This window comes from Euprymna scolopes, chromosome 6 (genome assembly GCF_053919585.1).
Source record: "Euprymna scolopes isolate OS-2025 chromosome 6, ASM5391958v1, whole genome shotgun sequence".
NCBI classification, from domain to species: Eukaryota; Metazoa; Mollusca; class Cephalopoda; order Sepiida; family Sepiolidae; genus Euprymna; species Euprymna scolopes.
The window spans coordinates 136,988,354-137,005,750 of NC_136487.1; the positions used below are offsets into that span (position 1 = coordinate 136,988,354).

Below are 17,397 nucleotides of genomic sequence, written 5' to 3' on the forward strand. Positions count from 1 at the left end.
CTCTTTCCCACAGAAGAGATGTTGCGAGCCTGTCTCTGCTTTATTGTTATTTTCATAGCAAGTGCTCGTCTGAGCTTCAATCTATGGTCCCCCCCCCCTCGCCAAACTTTCACGAAAAATACTCGTTTAGCCAAAACCACTATCAATAGTTTTCCACACTCTTTATCTGTGCCTAGATCTAAATGTAGATTCCATGAACAAAGCTTCCTTCTTAGAACTGCACACCTGTGGAACTCTCTTTTGTTTGCCTGTTTTTCAGCTGACTACAATTTGACTGTCTTCAAGTCCAACGTAAACAAATTCTTGATGAACCGTCCTCCTAAGTAATCCAATTTACAAAATTTCCACTACTTATGTTTACTATGCTATAATCACATTGACTAATGTATACCCATTAACCCTTATCCCTGAATGGCCTCCGGGCCTTGATAAGTGGTGATTCCTGTGAAAAAAAAAAAAAAAAAAAAAGGACAAAGTTAGATACAAAAATCAGTTTTTAACGTGGGAAAAATCTGACTCCACAAAAGGGGGCACTCTGGATTGGGATATATATTGACAGTCTAGAAGAATTTTTCTTAGACTGATTGAGGGCAGAAAAAAAATGAAGTATAGTGTCAGAACAGATCCTACGCTTTGCTCCTAGCGAAAACACAAAGTCTCTTAAGGAAGACTTCCTAAAATTAAAAATGGAACAATTCATCAAAAAATTTCTATTCAATTTTCTGCTTAACAGGATGTGAAAATTTCCTGTTTGAATAGAAAAGAAAAAGATTTTACCAAACATTTCCTCCCGTCTCGCCTGCATAAATAGATATGAAGAAAATAATCTAAATGAATAAATGCCAAATTTGTACTGCATTCCCACCATCACGGTCAAGTAAAAATGCTCCATTTGAAGTTCGTTCAACATTAAAGTATCTGCTTCCCTGCCACTATGATAAGATATGCCACGAAATACAAAATATCACAGATTTTCATCAGTGTATAAAAGTTCTCTCAGGCAGTGTGAAAAAAATTTAAGTGCATCTAACATTCATTTAACATATCTGTATTTTAATACTTCTGAATTTACAGACTCACGGTTTCCACAAAGTTTCTCAGGTATGCTTGGCCACTGACGGGAATAACTGGAAGTGGCCAATCACAAAACGTTAAACCGCTATGAGAAAATTATAATAAGCAGGAAAAACATGGAAATACAATAAATAAAATTACAAACATGTACCTAGCCCAATCCTACCCTTAACTTCTGCTATTAAAAATTAATTTTTTTTATTCTTCCAATTTATAAAAAGTAGCCTTCATAGATTCGTATGAGCTACCCCCCCCCAAAAAAAAAACCAGTACGTTCATTAAAAATTGAGCAATGCTCGGCTGACCTTTTCCGGTTATTTCCAATAGCAGCCTAGTGAGCCCGAGCCAACTTCATGGAAACCGTCGGTCGGTAAATGTAGGAGCACTTTTCACTCAGAATTTTTTAAAAGTGAAAAATGCATAGCGACGTAATATGTAAAATTTAGAAGGAACCAAAACAGCTCACACTAGTCCATTTCTAATGGGACATCATCTTGTCATATGAAGAAATATATATATGCATGTCAGGGTATGTTGAAAAGAAATCAGTAAAATACTTGTTTGTCAGTATGTAAGAGCTAAAATATAAATTATTCACGCTAGCAAAAAAGACAAACATACCGCATCTGTATTCAACTATTAAATTATTAATTAAATAATACCAAGTTATAAGGATACACACAGCCATATCAACCTTCTCCATTAATTTGGTATTTTCTCCAAAAAGGTCTTGAGCAAATTCACAGGATAATGACATTTTTCAAACTGTCTTCATTCCACGAGTTGTGAAGATTTGGGATGGATTATAAAGGCCTTTCCTAAACAGCAAAACTATGCATGTCAATAAAACCATGGTACATCTCTGGAATATCCAACATAGTTTTGGAATATATATATACGATCGAGATGTTTATAAGCAAAAATTAATCACACTCCTAGATTAATTTTAAAGAGAGAAAAAAAAAATTTGAAAGAAAATCTTTATTGATACTGGGAGGTCGAATTAGTCTAATTTATCTGAGAAGAGGCTATAGAGAAACAAAGATTTTAGAAAATGATTATTCTCATTGTTAAAGAGCCAACCAGCGCTAATCATCCGCTGCCTGCAGTTACCTGTGCTAATTTAGCCCAAGAGCTTATTGGGACCAACAATGTTTTCATCCACCTCCTACCGACCATCATACTCCCATACCCCCAGCCCTACACAATCACGACCAACTTTAGCCACTTCATCAAGTTGTAGTGTTTTCACGTTAATTAGTACTTACGGGTTAGTCACTATGACAACCAAAAAGAGCAGCTATTAATGACTCACGGTGACGGCCATTAAAGGACGGCTATTAACATGATTTGAAACTATTTATCGCAAATGGAACTGGAAAGTGATACACAAATGGTGGCTCTGTTTTGTCCAATACAATGAATGCAACTTGCACAGTTTTCATTTCCTTCAGATAAAGTTTTAAAGTATATATATATATATATATATATATATATATATATATATATATATGAGAGAGAGAGAGAGAGAGAGAGATAAAGAGAGAGAGAGTGTGTTATGTAATTTTTCTAATGAGAAGTATAAGTTACTCCCCCTGGAAGATTTAGGAAGAATTGTCTCCCTTACAACTGAATCGTCACCCAATAATGTGTATGAATATATGCATGCATGTAAATATACACACATACACATAATATATATTGTTAAATCACTTCCCGCATAACAGCAACCGAATAGCGCAATGGCTAGAAGCACTGACTGTCATTTGGGTGGTTGGGTTTCGATCCTGGCTCGAGGTAGTTGCTTGTCTAGCCGCACTGATGAGCGGTGAAACAGCGAAACAATACTGTATGTGGATGATTGAGAGATATATATATATTCGTTGTTTATCTATAATATAGATTTACCATCTTGTGCAACAGACTATGTTTGGAAATAAATGTGTGTAATCTAAAATTATTGAAATTCCCTCAATGTTCTCACTGTTATTTATTTTACTACATAGACTGTTTCTATAAACTGCATTATAATAATCCTTTCACATTTCGCACAATGCTTTAAGCAAATTACAAAATACTCTTTACAAATATATAAGATTTAAACTGGCTTACGAAAACGCTATTATATTTTAGTGACCTAACACTTTGGAGTCAATAGATGTCTCTAATATAGCACTGGTCAATGAATAACTTATTTTTGCTCTGTTTGGAAAAAAGTAGACGATTCTGGATAAAATTTATCCCCATCTGGCATCAATTTAAATGGATGGCTCTCGTCTAGGCGAAGCCCCATGTTTTGACAAGCTTCTAGGCTTGACCTTCACTCCTGATCTGAAATGGAACACGTACATTAAGTCTGTTGTCAAGGTCGCTGGAAAAATGGTGGGATCCTTCTACCGCTCCAGAAGATATCTCACTACTGATGCAATTCTCTATCTACATGAAAGCCAAGTACGTCCAAGGATGGAATACTGCTGCCATATCTGGGCAGGAGCTGCTAAAGATGCCCTTTTCTCTTCTCTGCAAGCCTATCTTTGTTTTATCGTTATTTCTATGGCAGGTGCTCGTCTGAACTCCAATCCCTGGTCCCCCCTCGCCAATCTTTTACAAAAAACACCCGTCTAGCTGAATCCACTGTCAAAAACTTTCCCCACTCTTTATCTATGCCTAAATCAAAATGTAGATTCCATGAACAAAGCTTCTTTCTTAGAACTGCATGCCTGTGGAACTCTGTTCCGTCTGCCTGCTTCCCTTTTGACTACAACTTGGATGTCTTCAAGTCCAACGTAAACAAATTCCCTATGAACCACCCCCTTAAGTAGACACTCTAAATATCCACACTAACGTACTGTACTTACAATAACCCTTATCCCTGAGTGGCTTCCGGGCCTTAATAAGTGGTGACCATCTTGTAAAAAAAAAAAAACTTCTGGTGTAATGCATATGAATACATCCGAATTCCTCACAAAATAGGATTGGCCAGTATAAATCATAAATATGGACGAGTAGAGCAGCCTGGAAGAGTCGCCGAAAGATACGCCAAAAGCCTCAAGCTTAAGCATATTACCATCTACGATTACGAACAACCATTCATTAAGGTATATATACAACCTAATCACGTTTGACACACCAGTTCCTGTCGAATCACAGAAGTTAAGCAACGATTAGCCTGGCCAGTACCAGATGGGTGACTATTTGGGACTTCCAGGTGTTGTATGTGCTCTCCGCTTATTTCGGCATTGTTTCCAGTCAACTGGACTCAAGCATTGCCGATTCAGGAGACGGATGGTTGGGGATTGTGTACCCCCTTACCACACAATTACATGCGCAGCTGCAGGAGTATGCTTTGTCCTTTGAGACTGAATGAAGGCATCGATCATTAAGGTGTTTCACAAGATCGCATTACTTACCAAAGCAAAGACCACTCATCTAATTCAAACAAATATATACTTTTTCAGGATATTCTAACTTCAAACTGCTGAATTCAAATACCAAAATCAGTTTTGCCCAATCAGGTCAAGTTGTCTTACTTTTAAAATTGATAGTTTTTCATATATTGTATGAAATTAGATTCATTTAAGAGGACTATATAATATGCTTTTAAGCAAGTTTTCAATAGAATGGATAATTTTTATATGAATCACATAAGGTTAAATTGCGCAGGTTGCATGACTCCTGTGCATGTTTTCATTATCAGCAATTGTATTAGCATACTCGCCAGACACCTTTGTTGGTTCGATCACGCCCTTTGACAATACCCAGGTGACTTCATCCGTGAAGTCATCGACCCAGCACAACCACCAGGCTGGAAGAAACTTTGTGGTGGCCAACTCAAAATCTGGCTCAGGACGGTGAAACAGGATAATGTGGTAAAACGAGGCTCTACAACCAAGAGTACTAGAAAATCCAAGTCTCATCTATATTGTCTTTATTTCTAAAAAAAATATTTTCGGTTGATATTTGAAAAATTGTGAAACAAATAAGTTTTCAGGAAAAAAATCTAGCACAGTTTTCTGAATTCTTTGTCATTTCAAAAAATATGTGCAAAATTTTGTAGAAAAAAATTGTATTTGTACAGAATAATGAACCAAAGATATTGGTACCGTTTTTAAAATTTTTTATTCAACAAGACAGTTCCACTGAAGCGTATGTGATGTGCAACCTGGATGAGGAACTGAGCAGTAGTATATTTATTCACATTATGCAAATTCCTCAATCTTGGCATAAATATTTGAACACTGAGCAAACAAAAGTTTTATTTTTGCATATTATTTAACAATATTTGTATATTTTTTCTTGATTGCTAGGAAGTGGGCAATGTATGTTTTAATTATTTTATTTTAATTGTTTTACTTAACATAATAGGTTTTCTTTGCAAGTTACAAACTTTTTTATTCTTTTTTTGTTATTTCTTTGTGAAAGGTATTACCCCGTATTACATTATTAATACATTATTAATATTAATATTAGTTTATTACTTTGTTTTATTTCAAAATCTTTAATTTATTATGAAAACTGTTACCCCCCCCCAAAAAAAACCCCCAACTTCATGCATATTTTTTGACTGTTTTAAATTATTCAGAAATCTTAATTCAGCTGGAAAAGTTTTTGTAAAAAAGAATAGGACCCCCCCCCCAAAAAAAAAAACCCAATTTCAAAAAAATTATTAATTTAAGAATTTTATTTTCTTAAAAAAGTGTTCATTAAAAAGAAACAAAAACATAAATTTTCAAATAACTAATTTCATTCCTTTCAGAATTTTATGTGCTTAAGCAAACTGTTAGTTAAAAAAAAAAAAAAAAAATCAAAGAATTACCGTTTTATTTCAAGATTGCAATTAAAATAAAGTTTTTTTTTTAAATGATTGTCTCCCCTTTGTCCCGAGCTGAACTCTTCAATAACGAAAACAGAACCCCCACCCCACCTAAAATGCAAAAGTGCCAAACAGTGTTTTTCTGATTAAAATCAAAGGACACTTTTCTAAATACGAGGTTAACATTTTAAGCCTTAGACAATCTGCTTGAAAATCTAGACAAGTTCACACTGATATAACATTTAGTCAATTTATCTGAAAATTTAGATTGATGAAAAACAAAACAAACAGAAAAAAACTGACATAAAGGAAGAAAAACCAAACAAATCTGACCAAGGATAAAGTCTATCATCATAACCAGCAAAACGTTACCATTGTTGATCTGTCAATGTTGTGTAAGCACTGTGATAATATATGAACGATTAAGGTTGTTCAGAATTTTTGTTACCTTGGTGATATGGTTTGAACACAGAAGAGCAGGTGCTAGTGTGATGGTAAAAATGAGAAGTGGATGGAGTAAGTTTGTGGAACTTCTGCCATTACTAACCAGCAAAGCATGACCACTATCAACTAAACAGAAGCGTCTATCAGGCAACCTGGCCAGTGAGTGAGAATGATACGATAGATGTGTAATGAGTGTCTTATAGACAGACTTAGTTCTGATGAGCTGGAAGGAAGATTAAATCTGAAAGGTATAGGGAAATGTTTGCACCATTTGAGAAGGAGGATAAAAGGAAGAGAAAAGTGGGTAACAGAATGAGGAGGGAAGAGAACAGGTGAATGAGAGAGGGAGTAGAGAAGGGAAGGAAAGGGGGAAGAGAGAAAAGGAAAGGGAGGGGGAAGAGAGAAAAGGAAAGGGAGGGGGAAGAGAGAAAAGGAAAGGGAGGGGGAAGAGAGAAAAGGAAAGGGAGGGGGAAGAGAGAAAGGGAAAGGGAGGGGGAAGAGAGAAAGGGAAAGGGAGGGGGAAGAGGGAAAGGGAAAGGGAGGGGGAAGAGAGAAAGGGAAAGGGAGGGGGAAGAGAGAAAGGGAAAGGGAGGGGGAAGAGAGAAAGGGAAAGGGAGGGGGAAGAGAGAAAGGGAAAGGGAGGGGGAAGAGAGAAAGGGAAAGGGAGGGGGGGGGGGAAGAGAAAAGGGGAAAGGGAGGGGGGAAGAGAGAAAGGGAAAGGGAGGGGGAAAGAGAAAAGGGGAAAGGGAGGGGGAAGAGAAAAGGGGAAAGGGAGGGGGAAGAGAAAAGGGGAAAGGGAGGGGGAAGAGAAAAAGGAGAAAGAGGTGGAAGAGAAAACGAGAAAGGGAGAGGGAGGAGAAAACGGGATAGGGGAAGAGAAGGAAGGGGAGGGAGGAAGAGAAGGGAGGAGGGAAGAGAAGGGAGGAGGGAAGAGAAGGGAGGAGGGAAGAGAATAGAGGGGGGAAGAGAATAGAGGGGGGAAGAGAATAGAGGGGGGAAGAGAATAGAGGGGGGAAGAGAATAGAGGGGGGAAGAGAATAGAGGGGGGAAGAGAAGGGAGGGGAGGGGGAAGAGAAAAGGGGAAAGGAAAGGGTAGAGAAAAGGAGAAAGGAAAGGAGGAGAGAAAAGGGGAAAGGAAGGGGGGAAAAAGGAAGGGGAAAGGAAGGGGGGAAAAGAAAAGGGGAAAGAGAAAAGGGGAAAGGAAGGGGGAAAGAGAAAAGGGGAAAGGAAGGGGGGAAGAGAAAAGGGGAAAGGAAGGAGGGGAAGAGAAAAGGGGAAAGGAAGGAGGGAAGAGAAAAGGGGAAAGGAAGGGGGGAAGAGAAAAGGGGAAAGGAAGGGGGAAGAGAAAAGGGGAAAGGAAGGGGGAAGAGGAAAGGGAAGGAAGAGGGGAAGAGAAAAAGGAAAGGAAGGAGGAAAGAGAAAAGAGTAAAGGAAGGGGGGAAGTGAATATGGAGAGAGAGAGAGAGAGTGGGGAGATTCACCATGATATGATGTATTCTGACTTTTCTGGAGGAGCTAAGTTTTACCTACATCAAATACCAACCATAAATCTTTGTCCCCCAAGGGGAGGTAAGAAAATAAGTAGCAGCTGTATTGATATTACTATTACATGATTTAACATGTATTGACAGCATTACGGTTACATTGACTAAAAGAACAACAAGCACAATATAATAATGTATACCCCCGGTCAAAAAATGATAGAAAACAAAAAATATGCTTCGTTAATGTTTGCAGATTACAGTTATTGTTCCCAAATAAGATTCAACAATGACCTTTTTCTACTATTTTCAGCTACTCTTCCCAGACAACAAAGTCATTTTTACTTTTACAAAGTCCACACATCTCTCTGAAAAGTGTTTGCCCTGGCAATACATGTATTTTGATTTCACTGGGTCATTTATATTGACTATTCTTTAGTAACTGTGTCACAGTATCTCTCCTCCTTTATATATTAATTATTTACATCATTCACGTCTAATGACTTCCCTTTTAACGTAAAATGAACACCCACTTCATAGCTACTTTTCTGGGTGGGGGTCTTTTATTGATTTATTTTTTTTAGGGGTGGTGCTTATTTAGTAATTATGGCCTTTAGACCAACACAAAACCTACCTTAAAAAACTTTCTATATGTTTTCAGTTGCGCTGAAAACGAATATAGCATTTAAAATTTCCGCAAATAAGTATTTTTAATTCTTTAAGTGATGGCCATTTAAGTGCACATATTTTTGCTTAATACCCGGAAAAATATTTATTTGCAGAAAATTTAAATGCGATATTCGCTTTCAACACACTGGAAAACCTACAGAAAACAAGTTTTTAAAATGTAGCTTTTGTGTTGGTCTACCAGACCACATAAAAAAAAACACTCCTAAAAGAAAGAAAAAAAAAAGAAAAAAAAAGAAAAAAAAGAAAAAAGAAAGAAAAAAGCAGACCCTCCAATTAGGTAGCCATAAAGTGGGTGCTCATTACACATTACGTTAAATTAATATAGAAAAGTGATTCCCCACTTTTTAAAACTATAATTTCTTGATATCCTGGAATCTACTCATTTCCTGGAATTTTAAACATTTTCGTTTTCAGCATCCTCAAAATAGTGGTAATCTTAAAGGATTTTTGGAGGGTGGAAAGATACTTTACCTTTATGACTGTAAAAAGTGCCAAATATAGGCTCTGGATGATGGATGATCCCTGAAATGTGTTACATTAAGGGCAAGTGTCACATAGCCCACTATACAATTCAGCTCATTACCTTTCCAACATGCCTTCATTTGTTAAATTCTGATCAATAGTCGTTGAGATTTGAAACATAAAATTGCCAAAAAAAGGTAGTATCTCTCTCTCTCTCTATATATATATATCTACACTCAAAAACTACATGAAAATTTGCAGGCTTTTTGAAGATTATAACTATTTTATTGTCAAAATTTCATGACAATTGATAAACTATATTTTCCAACCAATAAAATTTGCCTACATTTGTATATATAGTGTCCTGGCAGGCTAGCTTTAGTCTTGCTGCTTTGGGATTAATTTTGCTCAGGGTTTTTCTTTGCTTGGTTGTCAGGCCATTAATATATATACATACATACATACAAACACACTTATAAACCTTTGTAGATCTTGTTTGTTATATATATATTTCTGTGTGTTTCAGTTTTTTTTTCTCTGAAACGCACAGAGAAATATATATATCAAATACAGAATCTATATTGCTACTCCTATAAATGTACTATCTTTTAATGCTTAATTAAGGAGGGGGTGGGAGTATCTGTTATGTCCATAATATTATGTGTATATGTTTATCACGAATGGAGGACTTCTGAAACAATACTATTCTATTAATGTGCTATCTTTCAATAGTCAATTCAGAGCGTATCTGTACTGTTGTCATATTTTCCTAGGCAGTACCTCCTCCATTTTTTTCAGTGGGGGAAGTGTATTGAAATATCTGTTCTGTTATGAGATTATTTTTTCCTATACATTACCACCTCCTTTGGTGGAGAGGATTAATATAGTATCTGCTATGTTGTCATAAGTCCATCCTCCCATGCATTTCCTTCTCCTTGAGGGGGAAGGATAGTGTAGTACATGTTCCATCCTACCAAGATAGCAAAAAATATACAACCGCAGGGAGTATACATCTGCTAGCATATATGAATTGGACAGACAAATAGAAATAGATATAAAATAACTTACCTCTAATATATTTTATAAATGCATCAGCAAATTAGGAAGGACTCAATTTCAACGGTTTTATAAAACCAGATTCTATAAAAGAGAATTGAAATAAAATAATTGTTTGTGATGTTAGAATAATAAGAACTGGAAAAAAAAAAAAAAAAAAAAAAAACATGAATTTTTTTTTCACAAATTTTTACTAAATTCAATAATGCATTTTTTGGAATTTAAACTTTTACATATATTTAAACAAATGTTTTGCTAAAGTTTATATTTTTCAGGATAGCACAAAAGTTTAGTTTTATAGATAAATGTAAATATATGTTTTCAAATATCATATAATGACATAGTGAGGTCACTCTCATAGGTTTGCAAGCTCAGCCTTTTTAAAGCCAAATTTTGCACATTTAGCCTTCATTTGAATTAGCTGGTCCTTCAAAAATTATATTTGGCCTTTTTTAATGTGTAACATACGAGCTAAGGAAGGAACAATCAGAATATTATATAGATTGTTGATCTACACAAAATCGTTTTTATCCAATTTATTTCTTCATATTTGTTTCTTATCACTCAAAATATTTCAGGATTAATTGCTAAACTAATTAATGGAAAGAAAAAAAGAAAAAAAAAAAGAAAAGAGCCTGAATTTATTTATCATCTCTATTAATACAAAGTTAGGTTTGTGTAATTATGTTTGTATATTTGTATGCACAAAATTAACTTCTAAACTAATTAACATTATCATCATGAATTTCGGAACACAGCTGCTAGGTGTAAAGGGTTGTAATGTGGGCTATATTTAGTTTTATGCAAAGGGGTTTAAAAGTGTGGAAGCCCTTTATGAAAATTCACATCAAGTGTTATTAGACATCGATTGATAAATATTATTTCAATTTCTTTGGAATATTTTGAAGATTTTTTGGAGGTGGTATAGACAACTTCCTATTTGAAAATTCAAGTGTTTTAAATTTGTATGGAATTAGATGCATAGTCATTAGACATGAATTAAGAAAGATTCCCCTAAATTCCAATTTCTTTCTTAAGGCTCCTTATGCTTAAGACTTAAATTTGAGACTTTTTCTGTTGAAAAGCAGAGAACTTGCATCTCTGAATAATTAAAAGATCTCAGGAATATGTACCCTTCCTGATACGGGTATTTCACCTAGTTTCAAATTATAAAGAGAAATCACATGATACAAGAATGATTATAAAAATGTGTTGAGGTAATTCTGGAACAAAAGAATTTGATTCCTTTATTTGCAAACTGGTTTGTTTATAAAAATAACAAAAGAAAACAAAAAACATAACAAACAAACGGAATACAATGGCAAAATAAAAATTGCATTTATAAAATGTTGACATTTTCTTAGGAATGTTATTCATTTTGTATTAGATTTTCATTTGAATACAAAAACTTCTCAATTTGTCTGTCGGTCACTTACAGGCTTACAATCTACTTAACAGAAAAACGTGTCATGAAGAACCCTTGAGCTTTGAACTTATCATAATATTACTATGTAAAATGACTGGTGTCCTAGTATTGATTAGAAAAACTGAGGAAACTAGGAATCGCAATTCCATGAAAGTAAAATGACCGGAAAACCACTTCTTACCTAAAATACGAAGCATTCATCCATGACATATTCATCCATGACATATTCATAAATAGAATTCTAGGTAATAGTAAAATGAAAATAGTCATTAAATAAGAAAGGAAAAAAAAAAAGAGAAAACCAGAAAAGACATAAAAACAGAACAGAAACAAAAAAACAGGAAAAAGAAAAAAGAAATAAAAAAGGAAAATAAAGAAAAATGGAAAGGAAAAAGAAAGGAAAAAAAGAAAAAGGAAAAAAAGAAAAAAGGAAAAATAAAAAAGGAAAAGAAAAAAGAAAAAAGGAAAAGAAAAAAGAAAAGGAAAAGGAAAAATAAAAAAGGAAAAGAAAAAGGGAAAAGGAAAAGAAAAAGGAAAAAACAAAAAAGAAAAAAGAAAAATGAAAAAAGAAAAATGGAAAAAGAAAAAAGGAAAAAGAAAAAAGGAAAAAATGAAAAATGAAAAAATGAAAGAGGAAAAACAGAAAAAGGAAAAAAGGAAAAAATGAAAAAGAAAAAATGAAAAAGAAAAAGGAAAAAATGAAAAAGGAAAAATGAAAAAGAAAAAGGAAAAATGAGAAAAATAAAAAATAAAAGAAAAAGGAGAAAAAGAATGTTAATTAATAAGTTAAATTTTGCATAGCAATATGCAAATTAGCTAACGTTCAGATATTGATTGCATAGAAATGATTGAGAATATTAGAAAGTTGTTTTTCTTCTGTCATGAATGGGAGCTTTTTAATCTCATGGTCTGTACGACAAATGGTTCAACTTTATAAATATTCAGAAGATACAATAAACACCTACAGACTCCAAAACTACCTAAGGAAATTGCAGAAAATGTTTGATGAAGTACTTTTCAGTGCCAGATGTATCATCATTATCATCATCTAGTTGAGATAGTGTCATGAATCTTCTCGACTCTCACGCTTTCTAAGTCCATCACTTTTTTCTTGTTTCAATTTTCTTAACATTTTGTTTCTGATGGGGATGGAGCATCCTGCCAAATGCCAGAAATTCACCCATTATTTTAGAATCTTTCAAAGATTTCTTAATTGTCGTGTCTAACTGTCCCTTCTTATTTCTCTCACATTTGGTTCACCGGGCTATTTGCCAGATAGTTTTTGAATTTCTTTTTTACGAGTCTGGTTGCTCCAATAATTACTTGAATGTTTTACATTAAGCATTTTAAAATGTTATTTCTGGTTTCATAGGCAATATTATTATTTGTAGGCTGTTGAATCTTGATGAAGAAGGCTTGAAATTTTTTTTAAATTGATTCTAAAATGTATTATTTTAGTGTTATTAACTGGGATTTGTCTTAAACTGTAGGTGGTGGCAGTAATTCTTTTGTAGATGTAAACTGATATAGATACCAGGGTCATTTCAGAAATAATGCATTCTATTTTTTAACTAAAATGTTGAAGAGCTATGAAGATGGGAGTGGTACCATTCAAATGAGCAACCTTCTTTCGTGTTCCAGAATTTATTTTTCTACATAGTCGCCACCAATCTTCATTTAGTTTTGCCAGTGATGAAGATGGTTGTACATGGACGTCTGGAGAGCACTTTGTCATACAGGGGTAGTCCCGAAAGGTAAGCCTCCTCTTTTTCTGTTTTTAATTCAAAATGTTGAAGAGCTATGAAGACGGGAGTGGTACCATTAAAACAGGCAACCTGTGATGCTTTAGAATTTATTTTTCTGCATAGTCACCAGCATTCTCGATGGACTTTTGCCAGCCTCTTTTGATGCTTCGGTTATAAAAGTCCAGAGCACACTTTGTAACTCCTATCTCCGTCGGCACTCTAAAATCGATGAACCCATCTAACTCTGCTGACATCAATCACATTAGCTTCGTAAACATTCAATAGACGCCGGTGAATGTTGATCAGTTCAATTTTTTCTGCATGACTCTCTGCTTCTGACACACATCCATGACAGGGTTTGGTTTTTTTAAAGTCTCACACTGTCAATATCTGCAACAGAGAGAAAAATTTCAGGTCGTGAATGCATAATAGCAACACAATTTGCAATCCTTTCCGATCCATTTGGATGGAATGAAAAAATAAGAACCACTACTTTTAGAACATGACTTTATATTGTTTTGTTTTTGTCCTCGTTTTTTTCATATAGATATTTCCTTTTATATTGACACATTTGGTATCTCGATTAACTGAATTGTGTCAAACAAAGAAAAAATGAACCGCAACTACTTCACACATATTAGAACATATTTATAGAGTCATACCATCGATTTTCCAAACATTTTGTATACTAATAATGGAAATCTGTTTGAATGAAAATATACTGAACAGATTTTTATGAAATTTGGAACATAGATAATAAAGTTTATAATGTATGTTACATAACTGGACATTTGACACAATTATTTCCAAAACAATCCTGAAAACGCCATTAAATTTCCCAGGAGAGAAAGAGGTGATGGATAAGAAACGAGAATATTAATGATATTCCACTAATGATTTAATTTACGCTCATCTCGAATTTCTATACAATTATCAATTTTCTGTTTAGAGAATAAACGAACTACTGCCGACGAAATGGAAGGGGCTCCAATTCTTGGCTTTGAAGCAGAAAACAAGGAAACGCGAGAAAAATGTGTAAGTTTATACAGTCAACGGTTATTCTATATAGTATATAGGTTTTCTTTATTGTTTTATTTTTGTCCTCGTTTTTTCATATAGTTGTTTCCTTTTATATTGACACATTTGGTATCTCGATTAGTGAACGTGGTGTTACTATGACGAACTAATAACTGAATTGTGTCAAGCATTTGATTATTAAAGAAGTGGTATTTTGACCAGTATCATATATTAAAGAACTGTTCTGTTTTCAAATCTCCGAAGCAACGGCATGGTAAACAGCTAATGATTCCACGTCTTATTTCATGTTTTAGGATTAGTCCACCAGCTTAATCTTTCACGGATGATATAGATGATTTACCGTGATATATGACTTTTTTCATTTTAAGCTTAAATTTAAGCTATTATCACCACACAAGAAGAAAGGCCAGGTATATAAAATCAACAGCAGGTTCTTTGATATAACAGGGACGCGTTCGAAATGAATATTTCTGTTTAGAGCACAAGTGAACCATGATACTTTTATATTTTAGTGTTTTAATTCAAGCCGTTATATATAAAAATAATTTTATAAAATCAACAGTAGGTTCTCTACAGTGCAATGTAGACTACAATCTATTGTGGACTAAGTCACTGCAGGGAAGCATGTGAAGCTTCCTCCCGTTGCATAATGATGGATCTCCAATTGCAATAGGCAATCAATCGATTTGATTGAAAAATAGGCGATTTCACTGATATAAGGTACTTTGAGTGTGTGTGTGTGGGGGGGGAGGGGTTGTTCCTAATGGATTCTGAAACAGCTGGACCTATATTTTGGAAATTTCACATAAATGTTGTTTATGTGTCCAGGGTTATTCTCACATATCTTTGTATCGGAATGCCTCCAACAATTATCGAAAATCATGTTTTAGGATTAGCTCACCGGCTTAATCTTTTACGGAAGACATAGATGAGTTACTTTTGGTATTTTTGTGAATTTTCCTCAACGGTGATACCTGATTATACACATTTTTAGTCTGAAAATCAGCCTCGTGAAAATTCATCAGGCTTATGCAAAAGATTGTAGTAATCGCGCACTTTAACATCTGATATTGAATTTTCTAGTTAGTCAATCAGCTTCTTAGTTGTAACTGCACCTAACCTAATCAGCTAATGGTCGACCAGGAGTTTATATAAAAATGCATGATAACCAAAACTCTTCGCATAAGCTCATGAGGATGAAACGTGGAATATTCTGTGTAGCTAAATTGCCATATATATATTTTCATAACTCACTACCTAATCTACTTATGTATTGAGCACTGTTGAAGTAAATAATGAAAATTTACACATAAAATTATATCTTCTGATATTAATTTATGCGATTAAGTGAAATACTAATATATATTATAATTCAGCAATAACCAAAACAACAATATATTATAACAGTTTATCATTCAATGTATTTCTTCAGTGTTACAATCGTTTCTTAACCATTTGGAGAAGCTTAATTATTTCATAAAAAGATATTCCGAAATGGCTAATCATCAGACACAATATACAACTGTAATATATATATATATATATATATATATAGTCATCTACATACAGTACTGTTTCGCAGCTCCTCAGTGCAGCTAGACAGCCATGATTGAAACCCGACCGCCTGTACGACAGTCAAGGCTCCTAACATTATATATATATATATATATATATATATATATATATATATATATATTAAGTAATGTGATTTATAATTTAAAAATTAAAAAAAAAAAAAATTTTTAAATTTAAAAATCAAATTTTAATTAAATTAAAAATCAGTTTCATAAGAAGGAACAACAACAAAGTCAATTATCTGTACGATCGTTTCGGAAATCCGTGCTTTTTATTTGTGGTATACATGAAGTCACGTAGAACAATTATACATAGTTTTTTTGGTAAGCACAGTCTCCTCATCAGCAAATTTAGGAGGATTTCTATTGAATTGAAAAGACACCAAAAATAAACCTAGCATTAAAAGTAAGGCAGATGAATCTGAAAAATTGAAGTAAAAGGTTTGGATTTAAAATTTATAAGAAAATTAGTATAGGTTAGAGATAGAAATGAGTAGAAAAAATATATATTTTTTTTGAATTTACATAATAAATTTTATTTAAAAATATATAGATATAGTTACCTTTTAGTTTTTCTTTTTTTGAAATCAGGAACTGTATTTAAAGTAGTCATTTAGATGTTTGCTATAGCTTTTTATTTTATTGAATGATGAATTTTAAAAGGGCGACGCTCGTGCAGTAAATTGTTTCCTTTAGCGTATTTTGATTTAAAGACGCTACAGTTAATATATATAGAGAGAGAATATTTGTTTTGCAAGTTTTTAAGGGGAGATAATTGTCATGTGTTATTGGCTTTATATTATTTGATTTACGAGTCTAAGGGCGGTAATTGGTCTAACTTAATTTATTAAAAAAAAAAAAAAATAAAATAAATAATCTATTTTTACTAATGTAAATACACTCAATTTTTTATTTTATTAATACTCACCTCCACTATCTTCATTTTATAGATTAATTTGAAATAAATAAATTGTATGAAAAACCTGTTATAATACATTGTTGTCTTGGCTATTGTGAAATTATAGTATATATGCTCGATTAATAGTGATAACTATTGAGCTTAATTAACTAGGTCAATTAATACTGACATCGGTTCAATTGGTATATGAACATTACCGGAATTTAATAAGTAAATTTTGGTAAAAAATTATTATATATTAGTGACGGGACGATTCCAATATTTTTCCTCGATTCCAATACAATACCCGATTCCGATATAATTACCGATTTTGATTCTTTATAAATCTCTAATTATTTAACTTTAACATTGTTATTTTCCCCAATTTTCGTAAAAACACATGTAAAATATGCAGATATTTGCCTAAACATCAAAATACACCTTTTGAAGGAGGATCTATCGATTTTAGCTTTACTGGTGGCTGAAAATCAATAAATATTTAGTATTTCATCATTATTACCAGCAATGGAAGATTTTTACTTTAAACAAAATCAAATAAAAATGACCAAGGAATCGTTTTAGAATCGGAAAATAGGCATCAATCTTTCCGATTCCAATTAATCGTCCCAACACTAAAATATATATATATATATATATATATATATATATATATATATATATATATATATATATATG

The 17,397-nt window shown here is 33.4% G+C and overlaps 1 protein-coding gene across 3 annotated transcripts in view; it reads right to left on the bottom strand.

Annotated features, from left to right (window-relative positions):
• Positions 1 to 17,397, bottom strand: part of LOC145277978 (oxidative stress-induced growth inhibitor 1-like) — a 204,298-nt gene that overhangs the window by 37,440 nt on the left and 149,461 nt on the right. For all 3 annotated transcript variants that reach the window (XM_080130116.1, XM_080130117.1, XM_080130118.1), the window contains one exon: positions 10,033 to 10,104. The gene's annotated coding sequence lies outside the window, so the exon portion shown is untranslated. The remainder of the gene's footprint in view (positions 1 to 10,032; positions 10,105 to 17,397) is intronic.